The sequence below is a fragment of the Oryza sativa genome, chromosome 12, assembly GCF_034140825.1.
Source record: "Oryza sativa Japonica Group chromosome 12, ASM3414082v1".
NCBI classification, from domain to species: domain Eukaryota; kingdom Viridiplantae; phylum Streptophyta; class Magnoliopsida; order Poales; family Poaceae; genus Oryza; species Oryza sativa.
The window spans coordinates 25,202,395-25,225,599 of NC_089046.1; the positions used below are offsets into that span (position 1 = coordinate 25,202,395).

Sequence of the window (23,205 nt, forward strand, 5' to 3'; positions counted from 1 at the left end):
ACTTGATTTTGTTATGTTCATTGAGTAGTGGTTAGTGATACACCGCATTGCACTTTGCTATAGCGTCCATTTTTCCTCCTTTTTTTTCACCTATGAAATTATTATATCCTGAATTCCAATAGGATACTCTTTCTCCAGCCATTTAAGATTTTAAGAATTTTTTATTGATGAAATGAAACACAATTCTTGTACGTTTTGAGAAAAAAATGTCTTGGTTTATCTATTAAAAAAACACCATGGTACATCTTACTAAGAACAATAAGTCTTTACTAAAAAAAACACTAAAAGAAAATAAGTCTTTATATTATAAACAATTTACTCTTATTCTGATCGGTTTGACCCGTTTATTTTTTTACCACTTATTATAAGCTGGGAAAAGAATATACACAAGGAACCTAATTAACAAGCTACTCCCTCCGTCCCATAATACGTCCCATAATATAAGAGATTTTGAGTTTTTGCTTGCAACGTTTGACCACTTGTCTTATTCAAAAACTTTTAAAATTATTATTTATTTTATTTGTGACTTACTTTATTATCTACAGTACTTTAAGCACAACTTTTTATTTTTTATATTTGTAAAAAAAAATTGAATAAGACGAGTGGTCAAACATTGCAAGCAAAAACTCAAAATCCCTTATATTGTGGGACGGAGGGAGTAGAAAAGAGAGGGGGGGGGGGATTTTCCTTTTTTTATCAGTCCATATATTATCTTCTGGGTGGATTGGGCCGTGAATTTTCCCTACCCCGGCCCATCGAATTATGCAAGTAGAGGAATAAGTTCACCGGAGGTCCCTCAACTTAACCGCGAGATTTTTTGAGATCCCTTAACCACAAAACCAGAAATCACAACCCATAAACTATACAAAACCGTTCACTCAAGGTCCCTAGGCAGTATATATGGGTGGTTTCGCTGACGCGGCATCCTAGTCAGCAAAAACAATTAAAAAAAGTACGTGGGGCTCACATATCAGCCGCACTCTTCTTCAGTGAGGGAGGCCGGCGCGAGCATAGAGCGGCAGCGGTCGGTGGGTGGCGGGTGGAGCGGCAGGTGGTTTCGCCGGCGCCATCTCTTGCTGGCTCCCAAGATGTGCCGCGACCTGGAGCCCCGCGCGAGTGGCGGCGGTGCTCGAGCAGGCCACCGCGGGTGACCTGCTGACCATCGCGCTCGACGGCGCCGGTGAGCGCGTCCAGAACGTCGACAACGTGCGCCGCATCATCTCCGGGCGGCGTGAACGGCCGGAGCCGGAAGCCGGAAGCCGAGACTACATGACTTCTATAGCAAAGCAAACAAACTTTGGCCACATCGTACGCGCACGCAGCACGCGATCCACTTAATTTGGCAGCCACTAGCTAGCCGCATGCACGAAGCTAGTAACTGCTATGCGACACATGCATGTATTGACTAGCTCTAACTAATCAGCTAACTAAGCTATGCATTGCATGCACACCACTAACAGTTTTGTACTGGTTAGGCGGTGCTGAGGCGCTGAGCGCGCTCTACTACGACCAGCTCAAGCTCCAGCAGCGGCAATGGCGGAGGAGACGAGGGCAGCGGGTGGGAATGGCGTGATGAGGTCGTCGTCGGCGGAAGCAGGCGAAGAAGGAGGCGTCGCTCGGTCGCTGGCCACGAGAGGTAGCTCGGCGGCCGCAGCACGCACGCCAAGGTTTCCAAGAAATCTTCACCGCCGCTGCCCTCTAAGACCCTATTGAAGCTCTCCTCGAAGAGCTTAAGTGAATGCAGGATGCTCAGAGCCGCCTCCTCCAGCGAGCTCACCTTCGCCGAATCCTGCACGCCGCACGTCATATTTTCCTAGAAAGAACGAACCAGCGGTGTGGACGTCGTCTTGTCCACGGTGGTGGCGTGCTGCTCCTTGACGATCACTGGTGGAGAAACCATCTTTGATCGGTCGGCTCAATTCCACAATAGTCCCGGTTCCAATAAAAACCGGGACTAAAAAATATTTTTAGTCCCGGTTTAAAAGCTGAGGGGTATTTTTTTGATCTTTAGTCCCAACCGGGACTAAAGATCATTTTTACTCCTGGTTGAAGAGGTTGTCAGGTCGTATCAGGCTCCAATTATTTTTAGTCCCGGTTGGTATAAACAACCGGGACTAAAGATCCATCTTTAGTCCCGGTTGTTTAGAACAACCGGGACTAAAAATCACCCCAAGCCGTGCGCGATGTTTATCTCTTCGCGTGTCCATTGTCTGACCCTCCTCCTCAGTCTTATCCTTAGCTTTTCTTCCCCTCCACTCCTTCTCCTCCTCCCCTTCCTCTCTCCCCTGTCTTCCTGGCGGCAGCGGGCGGCGGCCGGCGCGGAGGGCCGGCGGTGGCAAGCGCCGGCCGGCGCGGAGGCAGGTGGTGGAGGCGCTGGCGGCTGGCGGCCGGCGGCGGAGGCGCGGAGGGCCGCCCCGCGGCGGCTGGCAGCGGAGTCGTGAAGGGCCACCCCGCGGCAGTTGCGGAGGACCGCCCCGACGGCGGCAGGCAGCGCCTCGGGCCGCCCGGCATGGAATTTTTTGCTTTTTTTTTCTTTTTCCCTTCTTAATGTGATGTGGATGACTGTGATTTGTGCGATCTGTGTGATTTGTTCGATCTGTGATTTGTGATGCGATCTGTGATTTGTGAATGATATTAGGAGATATGTGATATGTGAACTATCTATGATTCGTGTATCTGTGATTCGTGCTATATGTTATTTGTGATTTGTGGTGTGATTTGTTATTTGTTATTTTTATAATGATTTGGAGAGATTGAACATGAGAAAGTTATTTGTGATTTGTGGTGTGATTTGTTATTTGTTATTTTTATAATGATTTGGAGAGATTGAACATGAGAAAAGAAAAAAAAGAAAAAAAAACTTTAGTCCCGGTTGGTGTTACGAACCGGGACTAAAGATAGACATATTTAGTCCCGGATTCGTAATCCTGGTTGAAAAACCGGGACTACAGAGGGTTACCAACTGGGACTACAAACCCTTTCTCCACCAGTGGATGGACAGGAGGAACTCCACAGCGCCGGGCGCGCCCTGGACGCACCGCCGGACGGGAGCAAGGTCGGAGGAACTCCACGCACGCGAACGGGAGCAAGGTCGCCGCCCGCCTCACTCGCCTTCTCCGTCGTTCTCCTCGCCACCCCGGCGCGCTCGCCCGCCGCTGCTCCGCCCACCGGCCGCTGACCTTGATCCGTCATTGAAGAAGAAGAGGAGAAGAAAGAAAAGAGGAGAAGGAGAAGAAAAGAGAAGGGAAGGAATGTGCAGCTGACATGTGGGCCTCACGTATATTTTTTTTATTTTTTTTTTGCTGACTAGGATTCCACATCAGCGAAATCACCCATATATACTGCCTAGGGACCTTGAGAACAGTTTTGTATAGTTTAGGGGTGGAAATTTCTGGTTTTGTGATTAAGGGACCTCAAAAAATCTCGCTGTTAAGTTGAGGGACCTCGGGTGAACTTATTCCCGCAAGTAGACCGTGGATTCAGGCCCATCCAAACATACTGTGAATTTGATATGTACAGGCTAAATTTACGTAGTTTGTTCTAAAATCTGAATGAGATAACTATGGTGTAATCTGTTTGTCAAATTTTGCTCATGTCTTGGAGAAGATGCAGATGTTAAAACAATGTCTCCATAAGCCTTAGTAGCCCATTACATTTACAGCCAGGCAAGTCACTGGATTAAGCTAGAAAAGTTGGAACATCAGTATGTTCGGTATGCGTTTACCTTATTATTGGTGCTGTTCTGCTGAAACGGTCAGTTCAACCAAGCCATGCTAAAAATTTGGAATCCTGAACATTGTTTTGTAAGCTATGCAAAATATGATGTCTTCATGTCAGTAGTTGGTGAAGAATAATTTGCTCAAATCTGGCAAGTGTGTTTCCATTTTGTTTGATATGTTTTTTTTAGATAATGATTCTGTTTGATATGTACTGCCTAAATTTATGTGGTCTTGTAGTATAAGATCTGAATGAGGCAACTATGGTGTGATCTGTTTGGCAAATTTAGAAATAAGATGCTAGAACAATGTCTCCATAAGCCCTACCTCCCAATTAACCTATTCACTTGAGTTTCTACTCTATCTTTGAGATGTACTAATATCTAATAATTCCACCCAATATCATTAGGTGAACCAGAAAAAAAGTGAGCCAATTGGGTTTATCAATTCAAAGCCGTCAAGTCATTGCACCAAGAAGATTGATCTTTAAACCAAAACAAAAAAAAAAAAGGTTCAAACAGGGGGTTCATCAGAGAGCAGCCGCCGCCTTCGTGCTCATGCTCGAGGAGAGGAGGAAGAACAGGTTGACGACGACCTGAACGCCGTCTCGGAGGACGTGCGGGGTGGGAGCAGCAACAATGGCGGCGGCCGATCAGGTCGGAACAGAGCTCGATCTTTCCACGGCGACCATTGAGCGACTCCGGTGTCCAAATTATGAGGCTGCGACGAAATATAAGTGGGCATTCCAGGCCAGATCAGCAGAAACACCTAGCTTCCTAGGCTTGTCAAAGGTTGGGGAAAATTGAGATGAACTTATCATATCTTACTATAAAGTTATCCCCCACTAACTCCTTAAACTTAACGTGCAAAGATGCCGCATAATCATTCATTAATTAACAAGATACCACATCATCATCCACTAACAATCATCACATCTAAACATCATGCAAACATGCTATATCTTTATAGTTTTATAATTTAAGAGCTTTTCAAATACAAACATGTTAAATTATCATCCAACATAATTTCATCCCACTAATCTATACTTTCTATAAAGTTATAACCCACTAACTCTAAAGCTTAACATACAACCATGCCACATCATCACCCACTAACAATATCATGCAAGCATGCAAGAGCATCTACAATCTATTTAATTCTACAAATTATCATGCAAGCATATTCAATCACCACCTCTCACATCATTTCCACAATAGTTTTACAAATCTCTCTATCATTTTTATAATATTTAATATATACTTATCAACATGTTCTACATTAAAGTGCGAATTTCATTTGTTTCATGATAAATATTGATAAGCCCTAAGATTTTATTTTTTTTCTTTTTACTCCTAGCTGAATTGTAACGAAAAATAATATTGAAAATTACTTAGTAATTCACGCAGCAAAGCGCGGGGAATCCCCTAGTTTAAAAGAGAACTATATGCACTTGCTGCTCACACAGGCAAAAAGAGCTATGTTTCCAATATAACAGTTTATTACAGTTGGTAGGTACTCCAGTAACCAAGTACTGATGCTGCACTGCTTTGGCATCCTTGGCAAGACTTTTGATTTATCTCTGGCTGTCAAATTAGGTCAGAACCACCCTGTCCTAGTCAGAAGAGAATCAGCCAGGGGCCATAGGCATCATCAAGTATATGATCATGACCATGCCGCTTGTCACTGATAGTCTGGGTTCAACAGAAGTAAGCAATCCTAGTCTAGATTGGAATATTTGAATAAGAAATACGTTTGGAATTTTAGATCAGTACAAACCCCTTGTGTGTCAGGATCCGGGGGCATGCGAATATCATAAAAAAAAAAGAAAACACCAGAACAAACTTTCTCAAAAAGGGAGCTAACAACTTGTTCATAAGAGCTTGAAATGTGGCATGGCGTTAGTCAATCCAAAGGGCATGACTATATACTCAAAATGACCCATGTGAGTGCTAAAAGCTGTCTTCTAAATATCATCTGGGTGCATGCGAATCTGGTGGTACCCTGACCTGATATCAATCTTAGAAAAATATTTATCACCATGCAATTCATCTAAGAGATCCTCAATGGCAGGGATATGATATTTGTTTTTAATAGTCTGAGAATTCAGTTGTCTGTAATCGATGCAAAGGCGCCAAGACCCATCCTTTTTCTTGGCAAGGATGGCTGGGGAAGAGAAAGGACTGACACTGGGTCATATAGTTTGAGAATCCAGCAACTGTTTTATTAGATCCTCCAGGGCATTCTTTTTATGATGGGGCAGTCGATAGGGCCTCACATTTACTGGCTTTGCATTGGGAACTAGTGGTATAGGATGATCACAATCCCTGCTAGGAGGCAAGTGTAGTGGTTCAGCAAAAACATCATGGTAATTATCAACAATTGGCAAGAGACTTGGTGGGGTAGGAGTAGCTTGTAAGCAGAACACTGCAATTGCTGAACAATCAGAATAGCTCCTGCTGCCCCCTGAGACAACAGTTTGTCCAGTTGATGAGCTTGGACCATAAAATTGCCTTTAGGTACTGTGGCTTTAAATGATAGTGTAAGTGGTATAGAACCATTGAGGGACAGAGTCAATGTTATGGTATGAAGATCCAGGCCGTGTTTAGTTACAAAATTTTTCTTCAAACTTCCAACTTTTCCATCACATAAAAACTTTCCTACACATACAAACTTTCAACTTTTTCGTCACATCGTTCCAATTTCAATCAAATTTCCAATTTTGGTGTGAACTAAACACAGCCCCAATGTAATTGGGCTATGTTCATAAATGGGTTAATTGGATCCAGAAAAAATTTGAAAATATACCATTTATTTTTTTTCTCTTAGAAATATTCGGGTTGTAATTTAATTTGCACAAATATACCGTTGATATTACGATCACGCACAATGAAAACGCGAGATCGCTCGGTGTCACGCGGCAAGTTCGCAAGAGTGAGCGGTCTTGCAGGCTCAACCAGCGAGAGCGAGCGGTCTCATAGACTCAAGTAGCGATACCGATCCTTGCCGCTAATCACTGATTAATTAGTGATTAATTATCTTAATTAGCAATTAATCAATTATTAATTGATCACTAATTATTATTAATTAATCGTTAATCATTCAATTTTCAAAACGCTCTCGCACACTCACCATGCGAGACTGCTCGGTCTCGCATCCTCTTCATGCGAGACCGCCCGTGTCGTCAGCCCACGTCAGTTTCACGCAATGGTTTAGCGATACCGGTGGTATATTTGTGCCAAGAAGTTTATATCAAGACTATTTATGAGAAAAAAATATGAACAGTATATTTTCAAATTTAAGTCATTGGATCCATGTCATTATAATTTTATCATTTTTTGAAAAATACCATTACTATTCATCTATTTGGAATCGTGCCATTGTAATTATATAGTTAGTCAGTATATGCCACTACTTACCCGTTCAAAACATATTGTAAATTTTTTGGACCAAATTACCCTTTTTCATCCTTCATTTCTGAAAGTTCAAGTGCCATTGATTTGGTTTGATGATTAATAACAAATCCAATTATGTGAGACTAATGTTTTTATAAGCATTTCTTTGCCTAGTCTCATGTGGATATGAAAGTGGAGTGTTGGTGGACCTAAATCACAAGGATGAAATGCATGGAGATCAAGCTATATGTATCACTCTTTCTCTTCATGTACATATTGATATGATCGTATATAATATTTCCACGTGATTGGCATATGCATGTGTGACTAATGTTTTGTTTGAGTATTATCTCTTATTTAGTCTATTTACATTGAGAACGTGGAGATGATGAAGGTATTTTTTTAGTATCTATATTTGAGAAATGCCTTCTATTCTTGTATAGGATAAGCTCTCAATGTTTAATATCTTGTTATGCATATACTTGCTTCACACAAATATTTTGTATGCATACATTTAGGGGGAGCAAATCCTATACTTTAGTTATGCATGTAATCGATCCAAGTTATTCACCTTCATTTAATTGGGATCTTTACATTTGAACATATATTTGAGTATATGACACTTGTGGTGTTGATTAATACTCATCATTTATTCATATCCTTTTATACATGCGATCGGTTGGTCAACATGTGGAGGTTGACAACCGGATCATTGGGACTAATAATTTTATTGAGTTGAATGAAAGAAATAGGTCCCAAGGATTACAAAGGTGTTGATGCTCAAGTGATATCATTACACCTAATAATACCAAGAATGACAAAGTGAAGATATTGAAGATGTGTGATACGAAGTGGCTATTATAGCAAGATGGTGAAGGGCAAGCGATGCTCGGTCGCGATGGACCATGCGGCGGTGAAGGGCAAGCAAGGGGGCTTGGCGCCGAAGAACCAAATCCGGTGGTGAAGGGCAAGTGACGGCTTTGTCATGATGGACCGTGAGAGACCATTTGAAGCTACAAGTAACCGCATCAATCATTTGAAGAATATATGGTGAAACGGTATCGGCATTGGCGTCCCTCAAGACAATGAAAGAAAGATGAAAAAAAGGCATTCCTAATGGTATAATTATCTTCTTATTTACATTTGAGTTTAGGAATGCCGTACTATTAAGAGGGATGCTACGTCGAGATGTTTGTGTATGTCTCGGTGCTCAAAGTGACCTATCATAGTGCTACCTTGAGAGAAACCCAACCTTTAACCTATTCTTTGAGTGGTTTTAGACCTTGTTTTTGGTTGAGTTTGGTAGTCCTCTGAGTGAGCTTTCCATAGAGTCCAAGTTCATAAAAAACGGACTCCCGAGCGAAAAGTTATAGTCGTTTTACTCTGTGCTTTTCGGAAAGTCCGAAAAATTACCGGAAACTCCGAAAATTTCTCCGAAAATTTTCGGACATTCCGAAAATGGCTGTGAATCTGAGATTTGCTTCAGTAAGTTTTCAAACTTGTCCGAAAATGCTTTTCGGAAACTCCGAAAATTACAGTCTTGGCCTCCAACGGTTAGTTTTTGAGGGGCTCGGGTATATAAACTCCTCCACCCCTCCTTTGAGGGGCTGCTGCTCTTGGGGAGTATTAGACACATCCAAAGCCCAATAGCCATCCCTATTTCCCTACCTTTGTGGTGCCTCTTTGTGAGGAGGATTTGAGAAGGGAAGAGAGTTTGATTGAGAGAGTGAGGAGTTGAGAGCTAGTGAGCTTCACTCCATCCTTTGTGGTGACTCTTTGTGAGAGGGATTTGAGAAGGGGAAAGAGTTGGATTGAGTGATTGAGAAGTTCAGAGCTAGTGAGCTTCACTCCATACTTTGAGCACTCGAGTTCATAGCAAGCAAATCTTCGATTGTGTTTGTTACTCTTGGGGACTAAGGTCTCCTAGACGGCTAGGCGTCGCCGGTGAGCACCTAAGGTTGTGGTGTGCCACGGAAAGTTTGTGAAAGCTTCGATTTCACCTCTGCACGGAAAGAAATCAAGAGTGAAACCAAGGAGTGCATTTGTGCAACCTCGTGAGGAAAGGGTTGAAATAGGCCCGGCCCTTGTGGCTCCTCAACGGAGACGTAGGATCCGTGGAACCGAACTTCGGGAAACAAATCACGCGTCTCCTCTCTTGGTTTGCCCATTTGTGCATTCTCTCATATTGTGTTTGAGCTTGTTTTTACCCGATCGACTTGCATGCTTAATTGATTTAGTTGGTGACCTTATATCTTGTTTAGATACCTTATTTGTCACCTTTTGATTCATATACATTTTCTTTATTTGAGCTACAAGTTCATAGCTAGTGTTTTATTTCATTATCCGCCGAACTTTTCGGTTGAGACCGGAACTTCCAATCTCATATCGGAAGTTACTATTTGAACCGAAAGTTCTCATCATTCTAATATGCTATGAAGTTGTGATAATTTTTAGGAACGCCTATTCACCCCCCCTCTAGGCGACATTAAGGTCCTTTCAATTTCCATCTTTCTACTGTTCATCTTCTCCACCGAAGCTGGATCTGATGGTCGGTGCCATAAAGCTAAAGCTCGAAGCAGGTGGCGCCAGTGGTGGCAGTGGGAGGATGAAGCAGGAACAGACCAGGGGTGGGGTGCAGCAGAAAGGATGCGACAAACCATCTTGTCTTGTGCAATGCAACCGCCCAAATCCTGAAATGATATCCATGGCTGGTGCCACTAGCTAGCTAGCCAGAAAGTTTCCCTCCAGATTCTTTTGATTGCTGATCCGTCGTCTCTGTCTATCCTATCATCCTCTCAAGCTCCAATATCGATCAACCGTAGAAACCCCACGAGTTCAAGGGGGATCTTGCGCACAAAAGACATTTATCAAGCCCTAATTGGACTTTTGTGTGGAAGATCCGGGCCCTGCCAAAGGTGCAGTTCTTTGCTTGGCTTCTGTCAAAGGAAAGACTCCCAACGAAAGGTAATCTTCTCAAAAAGATACTCCCTCCGTATTTTAATGTATGACACCGTTGACTCTTCGAACAACGTTTGACCATTCGTCTTATTCAAATTTTTTGTTTAAATATAAAAATATTTATGTTATACTTAAAGAATATTTGATAATAAATCAAGCCACAATAAAATAAATGATAATTACATAAATTTTTTGAATAAGACGAATGGTCAAACGTTGATTAAAAAGTTAACTGCGTCATATATTAAAATATGGAGGGAGTATTGTGCAATCGGCATCTTGTGATCTCTGTCACCTGACTGAAGAAACGGCTATGCTTCCTTTGCCCCTTCGCTGTTGATTTCTGGCTGAAGATTGGAATTGTCCCAAACATCAGTGATACCAGGGAACTTCACTCTCTACAACCAAGCGGTAGTCTGCCAGATAAACACTTCAGCACCTTCTTCCTGCTCTGCCTATGGGGACTATGGAATCATCGCCATGATGTTGTTTTCAGAGGGGAATCCCCTTCACTTAATCGTTTAGCTTCTAAGTGCATAGAGGATGCCACTCTCTGGGCTGAAAGACTGAATTGTACCGACAGGATAGTAGTGGAGTCCTGGAAACAAATTCTCTCTTCTCCTCTCCGTTCAAATGTATCATGACTTTATGTATTCGATCTTCCTTTAAATGAAAATTCAGGTGGGGAAGCTCTCCCCCCCGGTGACCAGTCTAAAAAAACCGTAGAAACCTCATGACTAGTTGCTGCGCCTGCACTGCATCACCTCCTCCCGCTGGGAGAACATCACCCCATCTGCATCTCTGTGCGCCATCCCACAGATTGCTCGACGTGTTGCTCTTCACCCCCATCCCGGTTCCTGTTGCCTCTTCCACTGCCACCACATACTCAGATCTAGCTCCAATGGTGGGGAAATTTAACTATTTGCCACTTTTAGGTTAGGCACTTATCCAAATGCCCCTCTTAGGTTTGCACTTAATAATTTGCCACTGGAGAGAGGTGATTTCTTAACTATTTGCCACTTTTGCCTACGTGGCATGCCATCGTGGTGTGCACGCGTGGAAAACAATATGGACCCCACCCGTCAGCCCCTTTCCTCTCTTCTTCTCTACCTCCGGCCCGAGCAGGTGCCGCGCCGACGCGCCATGGCGAGGAATACGACGACGATGGGCGGGAGCGGTGCGATGAGGCCGCTGCACGCGAGGACGTGGGTGAGCGCGAGGACATGTGTATTTCTACGGCGGCATGCCCATGATGCTACCGGCTCCAGTCATCAACAGTGTCGAGGTATGCCCCGTCGACGTCTCGATGAGCTCAAGCCGCTCCAGGTCGGGCTCGCCGTCGACAACACCCGGGTCCACCGCGTCATGTGGGAGCTCAGCATGTGCAACTTCGGCCTCGCCACCGACGGCCACAATGCTCATTGTCCTACCTCGCTGCCGCGGCCTCGCCTTCGACGGCCTCCGTCGGAATGGCCTCTCGGCGGTCGTGCTCACCCACGTCCTCGCGTGCAGCAGCCTCGTTGCGCCGCTCCCGCCCATCGTCGTTGGATTCCTCACCACGGCGCGTTGGCGCGGCACCTGCTCGGGCCGGAGGTGGATAAGAAGGAGAGGAAAGGGGCTGGCGGGTGGGGTCCACGTTGTTTTCCACGCGGGAACGCCACGATGGCATGCCACGTTGGTAAAAATGGCAAATAGTTAAGAAATCACCTCTCTCCGGTGGTAAATTATTAAGCGCGAAACTAAAAGGGGCATTTGGATAAGTGCCAAACCTAAAAGTGGCAAATAGTTAAATTCCCCCCAATGGTGAAGAGGATGACATGAGAGAGTGGGAAGGGGATGAATGAAGAAGATAGGGGTAATTTGGTCAAGAAAAAACAGAAAATGTATTGAAGGGGTAAGTAGTGGCATATATTATCAAATAACTATTGAATTACAATGGCATGGCTTCAAATAGATAAATAGTAATGGTATTTTTCAAAATTGGTAAATATGTAATGGCATGGATCCAATTAACCCTTGATAAATCCAATCACAACAAAAAATAATGGCATAACCCTTGATATCCAAAATGCGAAAAGATGTGACAGAAACAGTTCCTTGAATTTCATATGGTTGAAGGACACACTGAGCTACAGACTCCAGTGGACAATGTGCCTCCATTAGCCATTGTTACTGAAATTGGAGGATGGTTGGAGATTTCCAAATTTGCCTTGTGCACCGATGAACCATTCACTGAGCCGAGTATGTGCAAGACAAGACACGGCTAGATAAGTCAAATAGAAGAAATTGCTTTTACACAAGCAACTCTTACCTTCACTTTGGGAGACATGAATATCGTAGTACTGCCACTATCAACCAGTGCAGTAGCAAGGAGAGAGCCAATTTTAACTTGCAAGGTGAAGGTAGTTATACCAGCATTTAGACCATTCAAAGCATGCAGCGACACTTCAGGAGAAGGTTGAGGTTCAGTAGGACTGTCAGGAGTAGTGTAAATAACATCACCTGAATATTCAACTGGTAGGTCATCCTCCTCCATGGTAACCAAGTAAAGTTGTTAGTTTACTTTACACACTCTTCCATGACCAGGGACCCACGGCTCCTGGCATTTGAAGCATTTGCCCCCTCCTCTGGTTTGGACAACAGGAAGAGATTTGCGTCTGTTTGCATTGGTTCCTTCTTGACAGGTTGCATAGGGGAATCCTTAAGAGCCACTTTAGGGTAAGAATGAGCAGTGCCAGCTGGCTGTATAGAAGAGAAGGTGGGGCTGTCATAATTGTGAGCATGTTCATAAGCTTGCATCTTCAAAGACTTGAGAGGTCTTTTGATATGATCCTTCAGTCCTAAGATGAAGTATTCCAAGAAGTATTCTTCATTGAGATGGGGTTTATTGTGTTTGACAAGAGGCATAATTTCTTCAAACTTGTCAATGTAATTGTCTACTGAGCCATACTGACTTAACTGCAAACCGCTGGCACAACATGGTGCAAAATTCAGGCCAAGAAAGAGTATCGGTAGGAATATCATAACTTGAGATCCACTGATCTGCTTTGCCAATGATGTACACTTTAGCCAAAGGCACTTCATCTTCTTCAGGGGTACGGGCCAGAGAAAAGTATTTGTTGGCCTTTCAGATCCAAGACTCAGGGTGATCCCCATCAAACACCGGAAAATCCACATGCTTATGATTACGATTAAAAGGGTCACCATATTGAGGTCTTTTTCTGTAACTGTGATCAACAGAATCATAACGAGTCTCCTCCTGTCTGTGCCAGAATGGTGGTCCACGATCAAGAGGTCGGTGGAAATCAAAGGAGGGTGGGGGTGGAGGTGGTGGACTTGGTTGATAACCCCAAGGAGATTGATAGGGAGGGTAGAAATATGGTGGTAAGGTAGGGTTTTGTCCATTGGTCATCAATTGGCCAGTTCTATACTGTGGAGGTGGAGGTGGAGGTATAGGTGGTGTTCCAAAGTAAACTGAAGTGTTCCACTCCAGATTTGGGTAGGTATTCTGAGTACATACATGAATTGTGGGGGGTGGTGGTGATTGAGTTGGAATGGTTTTGTGAGCGTGTATGGCATATGTTTCTCCCATTTCAAAATTAGGCATCGGGCAGGGAACTCCTATGAAATCAAAAGCTGAAGAATTTGGGGGAGTCATAGCTTTACATTTTGCTCTTCTTGCAGGGGCCACCGACTGAGCATTTCCCGGGCGACAGAGTGTTACCTCGACCATCTTGCCCTTGACAACCGATGATAGATCCCAAAATATCTTGTATCACCTCCAGATTTTGCATCACTTCGTCCTTGTGATTCTTAGCCTGCACTGCCTGATTCTGAATCTGCTCTTGCAGCATCTTATTCTCTTCCCCAACCTTCTTCTGAAACTCCTCAAAATTCACTCTCAATTCCTCTACCGCGATTTCCATCTGACGGCCACCCCTCGCCATGAGCAGCAACAACAGGTACAGAGATTTTACAGAAGAAAACTACCTACGGCTTCTTCCAACCCTCCCTGCTACCACTTAAAGTAGTTGATCCCCGAATCGGACTCAAGGATCTGGCTATGGAATTTTACAGAGGAACTCGTCCTCAAACCCTCACCAACGAAGGACCTCCAAATTCGATGGATCTGGCCAAGAACCGAGTAGCTCTGATACCTTTTGTCAGGATCCGGGGGCCAAATTCACCCAGACTCCTAAAAAATATTCAGAGTTTTGGGCTGAGAATCTAACTAATAGGAATCCTGACATTGTGTAACCAAAAGTTTGCTTCATTCAGCTCAATCTCTAGTCAATTATCTTCAGATCATTCATCAAGTTACATAAGTGCATGACTTTATATGCCTTCTGTTCTGTATCATTGATACCCTACATCATTACTGAAGAATCACCAAGGAAACTTTTGCTAATTGAACAGTGACAGCACATTCCACAGATAGGATTGTGATTTCTAATTGAGTTCGTAATTTTAGTTTACCAGCACAGATAGGAAGATGCCATGGCACTGTGTTGTCCTGGACCAAAAATGGTAATCCCTCAGCTTTTTAATATATGATGTTATTGACTTCTTAAGATATTTCGTCATAATATTGAAAAAAAATAAATATAATTTATTTTCTTTTGACTTGATTTATCATTAAAAAATTTAAGCATGACCTATATTTTGTATGAAAAAATTGAATAAGACAAATGGTTAAATATATGTATAAAAGTCAACGTTTTCATATATTAACAGCATATATTAAAAATCGGAGGAAGTATTTCACGCTACCACGGATTTCCTAGATTTACAGTATTAGTGATTGGGTAACATAAAAAAAAATAGGGTTAATTTGATCTATATCATTGCAAATATGTCTATTCAAATAAATGCCATTACAATTCGTCTATTTTTAGTTGTGCCACTCAAATTTTATAAAATTGAAACCATGCCATCACCGCCACATTTTTCATCTTCTTCCTCATCTACATGTGGAGCCTACCCGTCAGATTCATCATCATCCTTCATCCTTTCCCTTTTCTCTTTTTTTTTCCATCTCTCTCCACCACTTCTTGGCCTCATCCCATGCACGTGGGCCTGTGGCGGACACCACTTCTCTCCTCGGCCTCCTGCTACTCGGTGGTGCAGTCTGTCAAGTCCTCGCCATCTCGTGCTACTCGGTGGCGCAGTTTGTCAAGAGACTCAAGACGAATGGCGGCGGCAACGTGTCGGCGGTCAGGGACCCCGACATGTGGCGTGACGGCCTCCGCATTGCCTCGGCCGTGAGGCCCTCCCCCGTGGCGTCGAGCCGCCGACTACTTCGATCTTGGTTGGTCCATTCTTGTTAAATCCAAACAGATGTTGTCCCTAGATTGGATGAGTTCATTTGTCAAATTGACAGTGAGAAATGTGAAATCTTTGCAGAGAATGGCGTGGACGAGCACGGCAAGCCGACGCACAAGGTGGTGCACAGGGTGACGGACGCCGACAACAACCTCCGTGCCGGCAACCCGTTCCCCGGCGCGACGGCGAACATCATGAACATGGTGGAGAGAAGTGGGAAAAAAAGAAAAGAGGAGAGGATGGAGGAAGAAGATGAATCTGACGGGTGGGCCCCACGTGCAGATGGGGAAGAAGATGGAAAACGTGACGGCGATGGCATGGTTACAATTTTATAAAACTAGTAATATGCCCGTGCTAATGCTACGGTGTTATTGTATTTTTATAATATTCAAGAAACCTTTATCTCTTTCCTTGGTTTGTCAGTTTGGCCAAAATCCCTGTTATTTGCCTTACATGCTCCTATATATATATATATATATATATATATATATATATATATATATATATATATATATATATATATTATCGTTTGAAACCATGAACACCATCACTCTATGTCAGCTCATAAACGTGACAACGCTGATGTAATATGTTTCCTAAAAACAGCAGTAATGATCTTTAATAAACATTCTGAATGCCTTCGGAATTAAGAAATATGTATTCTGTCTGTCTTCCTGAAATAAGTATCCCTTCTTTCTATATAGTTAAGACCCAAAGCTGATCTGTGGTTAAGCCACATCACCATTTAATTATCAGCCGTTAGATCTAATCTGAACGGTCGCAGATGCGTGAAGCCCAATGCGCTTCTCTTTCCAGGTTTCTCCTACCCCATCCGCATCGCTCACAGGCTATGCCGCACCGGATGCGGCGCTTCCCCTACCTTCTCCTTCGCCCCTGCGGCCCGCGCTCGCTTCTCCGCCCCCGTGCACGCGCGCGCGCGAGCTGCACCGCGGGCCTGCCATCGCTTCCCCTCCCTTCTCCTTCACCCCGCGCTCTCTTCTCCACCCCCGTGCGCCGGCCACAGATGCGGTCGCTTCCCCTCCCCGCATCGCACTGCCTCCCCCATCCCCCATGCACCAGCCACGCTGCGTGGCCTCCGCTTCACGCTTCGCCTTCCCCCTTCCAGCACTGGCCCCTGGCCGCATCGCCTTCCTTGTCACTGCACCGTCCCGTCTCTCCCGTGATGCCTCATATTCCCTTCTTACGTCCTTTGGTATCATCCTTCTCGCTTCTCATCTTTACTGCACATTGCCGTCTCTCTTCCCATCTATAAGATCCAAATCGCCAGTTGCCTACGAACCACTATTCAACATCCATAGCCAGAACCAAGCTTCAGCATCCATGGCCCTATAGCACGCAAGGAGCACTTGCTGATTTACTCTTTCTTTTTTTTTTCTCTATTTGATTCAGGCAATCAGCTCATCTGCCTGTTGCTATTTTGCATACCTTTTTGCCGCACCTATTTCGTTTTTATGTCAGCCTAATCCCAATTTATTTTTTCTGCGGATTCATTTTTCCTTTGTTATCCAATCCTTCTAACCGGCAGCAATACATTAGGTAATGCACTTCTGTTAATTTTGATGTTTTCCTGTTTCCTGATTATTCTCTTCTCCTGCTTCTTTTCCTAGGAGCAATTCTCTGCTTCTTTAACAGGATATAACTATCTCTGCCAAGTTATAGGTACTTATGTTGTTGAATGAAATGTTGGACAAGATCTTTCATGTGAGACTTTCTACGCTATAGTTTTGCTGCTGGTATGGAATTTGAATGGCCTTGCTCAAATGGTCTGGTGTTCAATTTTTTTAGTGGCTATCGATTATATTCAGTGATTCATCGTATAGCCGTGTACAGGAATACAAGTATATGACTATTCCTATTCCAATGTCCCCATTTATTTTTATAACCTTTTAGAGCAAACTGCCGCTAATACATACTTCTAATCTCTCTTCTGTAAGTGGATATTCACTTCTATTTCATATTTACCTGATACAAATGTACACAGGTGTGTGTTCAATATTGCAAACTATTGAGTGATGTATAAATCCATCATTCAGTTCATGAATCATGAATCATGATGGGTTCAAAGTTAGTCCTGACCTGCTACTCCAGTAAGGCATTCTGTATTGAAAATTTTTATACTTATATCAGAAATCCAAAGGCCTGACAATAATTCCAAGAACCAGATAAAAATATTCTTTTACTTACAATTTGCCATATTTATCTGTAAACGAACTTCAAGCGGGATTTGATACCCAGGAATTTTGTGCTATTTGCCTATTTCAAGGCATACCAGATTTGACTCCCAGGTATGCTTTACTTGCATTCTACATATGTACCGATGATTTGGTTTACTTTGGAACCTAATCAAGTAGTGTTTTGCTGTTAGTCATAATTTATTTTCAAGCACTGCTCACTGAGATGCCAAGACTTGACATGTACACAGGTATGCAAACAATTCTGTTGTCAATTCAAGATATATGCAATCAAGGTTGGTATGCAGAATTTAGGGATGTAGCATAATTACACAGATATAATGCACTAAAGTATTAGGCTTACAAAGAAATTATCATCTTGAGAAATAAAATTCACTTTTTTTGCTGACCGACATTCATTCAATAAAGATGTGCGTACATGCACAACTTTGTTTGTCTTACTTACATTAATATTGGAGTAGACTTTCTGTATCGGGTGCATTATAATCTATGTTTCCTTTTTTATAAAAATGAAATTGTTTTTTCCTTCATACAAAGTTTTTGGGACTATCTTTATAGATCACCATAATTTTCTTGATTTAATTAATTCGTATTTTCTCATCACTGGTACTCCAAATATTGCCCTATGTAAAGAAACAATGTCATGTAAACAAAATATTGGCCTATTGGTCCACTCTAAAAGTTTGATAATCTTTGTACAAGCCTCTTTTATTTTCTTTTCAAATATAACCTTTGTATTTTGTTGCCTCCAACCAATTTCCGCAGCAACGCGCGGGGAATCAACTAGTTATGTATATATTAAGGTTCACAATTAAGGTCCAGAATTACATCACTTCCTCTGTTTCCATTATGATATTTTCTCGATACCTTACCTGCAAAGGACTAAGATACAAATCATACAATTGAATGCAGTTCTGGTTGTCCAGCGAAAAGGGAAAAAATCTACCAAATTATTTGTATGGTTTTAAAAAATAATAGTCAATAATATGACACAAAATTTGGAGCAAGATTCAGAAAAAGAAAACAAGTTGTTGGATAAATGAACAAAGCTCATTTAATTTGTCAACAGAAAGCTCTAATGGTCCACTGAACCAGTTACAACCAGAAGATTGATGTAATGTATTAGTAGTAAATTCATTTAGCATATCAAATTGCATAAATATGTGAATGTCCACCAAAACACTGGTAACCTGCAGTTTTTTGACGAACTTTCCCTCGGAAGTTCCCCACACTTTGAACAATCTTCAGAACTGTACAGTACACACATATTAGTCATAGAATACTCCATAGCATTGTTTTAAGAACTGTGCAGCAGACACACATTAGTTTTAGAATCTTGATATTTCAGGTTCCAACTGTGAAAAGTAGAAACGGTATGCATTGTTGTACATATACATATGTTGAGAAAGTGATTACCTTAGCATTTGAATAATTTTCTGAACAAATCAATTATCTTTCCTATATTTTCACGCTTTTACTGTTATACAGAATTGAGTGTGAACTGAAAGGTGTACATTTGAGTCCCCGTAATACCTATACAAAGAATTTGCAGTTTTGAAATTTAATGGAAGACACAACAAGAGGAAAGTGCACCCAGCAGCTGCTAGGAAACTCAGCAGATTTATTTGTTTATAGATCATAGTACCACTGCAGTTTCAATCATTAAACTTAGTTTTTTCCTTTTTAGATAAATAGCCATTAAACTTCTATTAGTGGTGTTTACTTGTGATCAATGGTGATTAGTTGAAAAACTAATCAAATCATCAAACTAAGAAACTTAATATAAAAATTCCAAGATCCTAGTCAATATATACTCAATATACAGAATTAGATGTAGATGATATACTCCCTCGACAATGTCAAGATGGAATTAAGGTGCTCACCACAAATGAAATGGTGAGGCTGCATTAGACAAAGCAAGTAATCTGGTTAATCCTTACTTATATGAAGGCTGCATATAGACGCATGAACAGATTCATAGCCTGCCAAGACATTACACTGAATAGCATGACAAGATAGGCACTCAAATTGGCATTGTAGTGCATAGAAACAAGCAGAATAAAGCATAATAACTGATCAAATTAATTCGTGTGTTCTTCATATGTAAATGGGCATCAAACCTAGGTTTTATTCCGGCCATAACAGTGTACATGCCCATTCATATCACCTATAACACCTCAAAGAAATAATATACTACGATAATCAGGCTTACGGCGGCATAGGGGATTTAGAAAGCCATCAGTGAGCAATGAGACCTTCACCACCCAAACTGTACTACTGTCAGTCTAGGTATTGTTCAAATGTTCAACTGTACTACTGTCAATCTAGGTAATATTTTTAGTTGCCAGCATTACGGTTGAGCATGATTAACATTATGTTTTTAAGCATAATTAACAATTGCAATAATTAAATAATGGAGAATGTATATTGCTTAACGATTTACTCAGATTTATGATGTATCTATACATCGCAATAACTACATGTTTCTCGACCTCATGATACGACCACTAATCAGCACCTTTAACCTTGGAATGCCACGAATTTGAGTACAAGTGTATGTGAACCTATATAATTGATTGAGAATAGACAAGTCTCCTAGTCTGCCATAAAAAAAAGATGTCTTTGCAGAAGTTGTTTAGTAAGTACTTAAGCAAGAACTACATGGCCAACAAATTGCAGTTTTTCCTGCCATATCAGAAGAATTTCACACTCATCAACTTCTATAGAAATAAAAGCCTATGAGTGTCATAACCAATAGTAAAGAATACTCCTTCCGTCCCTAAATATAACGGATTTTGGTTGGATATGACACATTCTAGTACAACGAATCTGGATGGGAAGCTTGTCCAGATTTGTTGTAATAATTAAAATCCCTTATATTTAGGGACGGAGGGAGTATATATGTAGAGTGGCACTGTAGCTGAAAATTGATGTACTGCTCATGCAGTCGGTCAGCATGAAATGTGATACCCTCAAAGACATCTGATCTGCAACAAAATCCCTGACCTGCAGATCCACAGGAAATGAGAAAACACAAGGAATGAGGCACTTTCAGTACAAAAAAGAAACAAAATTATTTTTATAGTGGATAGCTCACCTCATCAAAGCCTCTTAGCAAATTCTTCTGCCAAGGAAAAAAAACCCTGAACATCACTTTTTAAGCCATTGAAAATGCCAGCAACTCCAACCAATATACCCTCATCCTACCGATAATATGACCAGGAAAGAAGAGTAAAAGAACTAACCTATACCGATAATATGATTATTCAGTCACTCGAAATATCAATATAGTTTGTATATCAGATTTGACGATAGGATAATAACACATGTTGTCTGCACAGTAGATATGGTCTTTCACATACATGGAACATATGTGCAATAAGGTGTTGTTTTTTGGATTAGAGCTGACAAACCTTTGCTAGCCTCCTGCTTGCTTGTTGTGCCCAAACTTCTCGTACCGCCGTGCTGGTGAGGAGATGACTGACTGGGCTCGCTCTGTACTTGCAATTTCACACGCCATTCTGAAATTGGGAATCAAACAATGCACCAAGTTCACAGGAGCAATGGGATAAATCAATCGATGTCGTGATTGTCGGGGAGAGAGGGAGGAAGTAGTCCGTACCTGTAGGCTCGGAATTGGCTCACCCATTACCGGTAAGCAAAAGGAGATCGATTCTGGAGCTTGGTTCTAGGGTTTAGTCGACGTCGCTGACACCAGTGGTTGCAACTTCCTTCTTCCTTTCAACAGCAAGGTGGTGAGGCACAAGGAAGGGGCAGAGCAGAGAGGAGCCACGGCGGTCTGGCACCGCCGCCGCGTCGCCATCACCCGCGGTGCCTCCGGGGTGGAGAGTGATCCAGTGGTGGCGCAAGAGGAGCAAGGGGGTGGAGCTTGAGACGGCAGGGGAGAGAGGAGTAGGTGGCGGCGGCGATTAGGTTTGCCCCGGGGAGTGGGGCGGCGCTAGTGGTGGCATGGGAGGTGATGGCGCAGGTTGCGGAGCGCGTGGGGGAGGAGGAGCGATGTGAGCGGCATGATTTTCGGCGAGGGAATACGTGCGGAGGTTGAAGGGGGTATGTGGGACGATCTGAGGCGTTAGATTAGATGATTTTCGTCCGTTGGATTTCATGAATGAAGTATGAAGTATGTAAGGCCCAGTTGGTTAATATTTGAGTGGCACAGCTATAAACAGACGAATTACATCATTTATTTGAATAGACATATTTGCAATGGCATAGATCAAATTAACCCTATACACACAGTAAATTAGGATATGTGGGCTCTAAAAGGCATGCACCAAATAAATCATTGCTAGGTAGGGGGTGAAAATGGTACGAAAACTTTCCGGATTCCGAACCTATTTTCGAAAACAGAATCTGTCGGTCGGAATTTTTTGGAAACGGAAACGAATTCGGAAATATTTTCTCGAAAACGGAATCGAAAATGATAAGGGCAGTTTTCGTCTGAACTCGGAATCGGCCGAAAACTTTCCAGAAATTTTGTGATTGAAATACCCTGGATTCTTTTTTAAGCACTGAACAGTGAATACCATGGTGTTTGGCTGTTATTTTTTAAAAAATATTTGTTATTCAAATCTGAAGTTACATAAGAATATTTATTTCCTGCATTGGGATTTATCAATGACATTTCTCTCTTAAACATAGATAATTTATTCCATAGATTGTGCTTTGTGATATACTGTTGAGACTTAACAATTGGACTTGTATAATTATGTTTTATGATGAATTGTTGACCGTTGAGACTTGAGAATTGGATTTATCAGTTTGAGGGGTTTTTGTATTCCGATAAATTTTCGTTACCGTATTCGCAATGGTTCGTTTTCGCTTCATTTTCGGTTTCGATAATATTCAATTCCGTTTTCGTATCCGGGGTTTCCGATTCTGAAAAACGTATGAAAACGAAAACGATAAAGGTGGTTTTCGTCCGTTTCCGTACGGTTTTCACCCCTCTTGCTAGATTCCTAATTGTGATTTGGTGGCACAAAGGAGCACTAATAATTAAACAGGACATCCATGTTAAAAGTTAAAACCTCCAATCCAGAAAAGACCACCACAAAGTGTGTTATGGACCAATGCTAGGACATGAACATTATCTTGAAAAAAGGTAGAACAGGTAGAGATTTCAAGGAATACATCAAAAAAAAGAGAAATAAAGATGTCCAGAGCAGGAGAAACAATGTGATAATGCTTCTTCAGATGAAAGTTTTTGAAGGCACAAAAATTTCATTTTTCAGGTGACAATATTACTCACACTGAGACTATACAACATTGTGTTTACACAAAAGAAAAAAATAAATGATAATTGAAAGAAAAAAAAATTCAAATCCAACTGGCCATTCTACTTCTAAAAGACATAAACATGTTGAACTGATTAGAGTAAAGTGCCAGATTAAATTGCACAATTACCACTATATGAGTCCAGGAACCTCAGCTGCATAGCGAATTGGTCAGGTAAATAACCTAAGAGTAATAAATAATAGGTGATTATGAACTCCAAAAGTAATACCAAAATATCCTCTTCTTTTTGCCATTCTTGAAAATAGTCAGAATTCAGAACAAACTAAAGCAAATATAATTCACACCCAAACT

At 42.0% G+C, this 23,205-nt stretch overlaps 3 long non-coding RNA genes across 4 annotated transcripts; 2 read left to right on the forward strand and 1 right to left on the reverse strand.

The window, feature by feature from the left end:
- Window positions 1–14,916: 14,916 nt before the first annotated feature.
- On the forward strand, window positions 14,917–15,798 carry LOC136354502 (uncharacterized). Its single transcript, XR_010738153.1, has 2 exons — window positions 14,917–15,374; window positions 15,470–15,798. It is a non-coding gene; the product is annotated as an uncharacterized lncRNA (long non-coding RNA).
- Window positions 15,799–16,238: 440 nt separating this feature from the next.
- LOC112937458 (uncharacterized) lies at window positions 16,239–18,041 on the forward strand. Its single transcript, XR_003240094.2, has 2 exons — window positions 16,239–17,694; window positions 17,775–18,041. It is a non-coding gene; the product is annotated as an uncharacterized lncRNA (long non-coding RNA).
- Window positions 17,178–21,641, reverse strand: LOC136351213 (uncharacterized). 2 transcript variants are annotated; one of them, XR_010738738.1, is made up of 4 exons: window positions 21,224–21,641; window positions 21,015–21,122; window positions 20,699–20,804; window positions 17,178–20,607 (listed from the first exon to the last, which is right to left on the reverse strand). It is a non-coding gene; the product is annotated as an uncharacterized lncRNA (long non-coding RNA). The 2 variants fall into 2 exon arrangements; XR_010738739.1 differs by having other exon boundaries at window positions 20,699–20,934.
- Window positions 21,642–23,205: the final 1,564 nt, after the last annotated feature.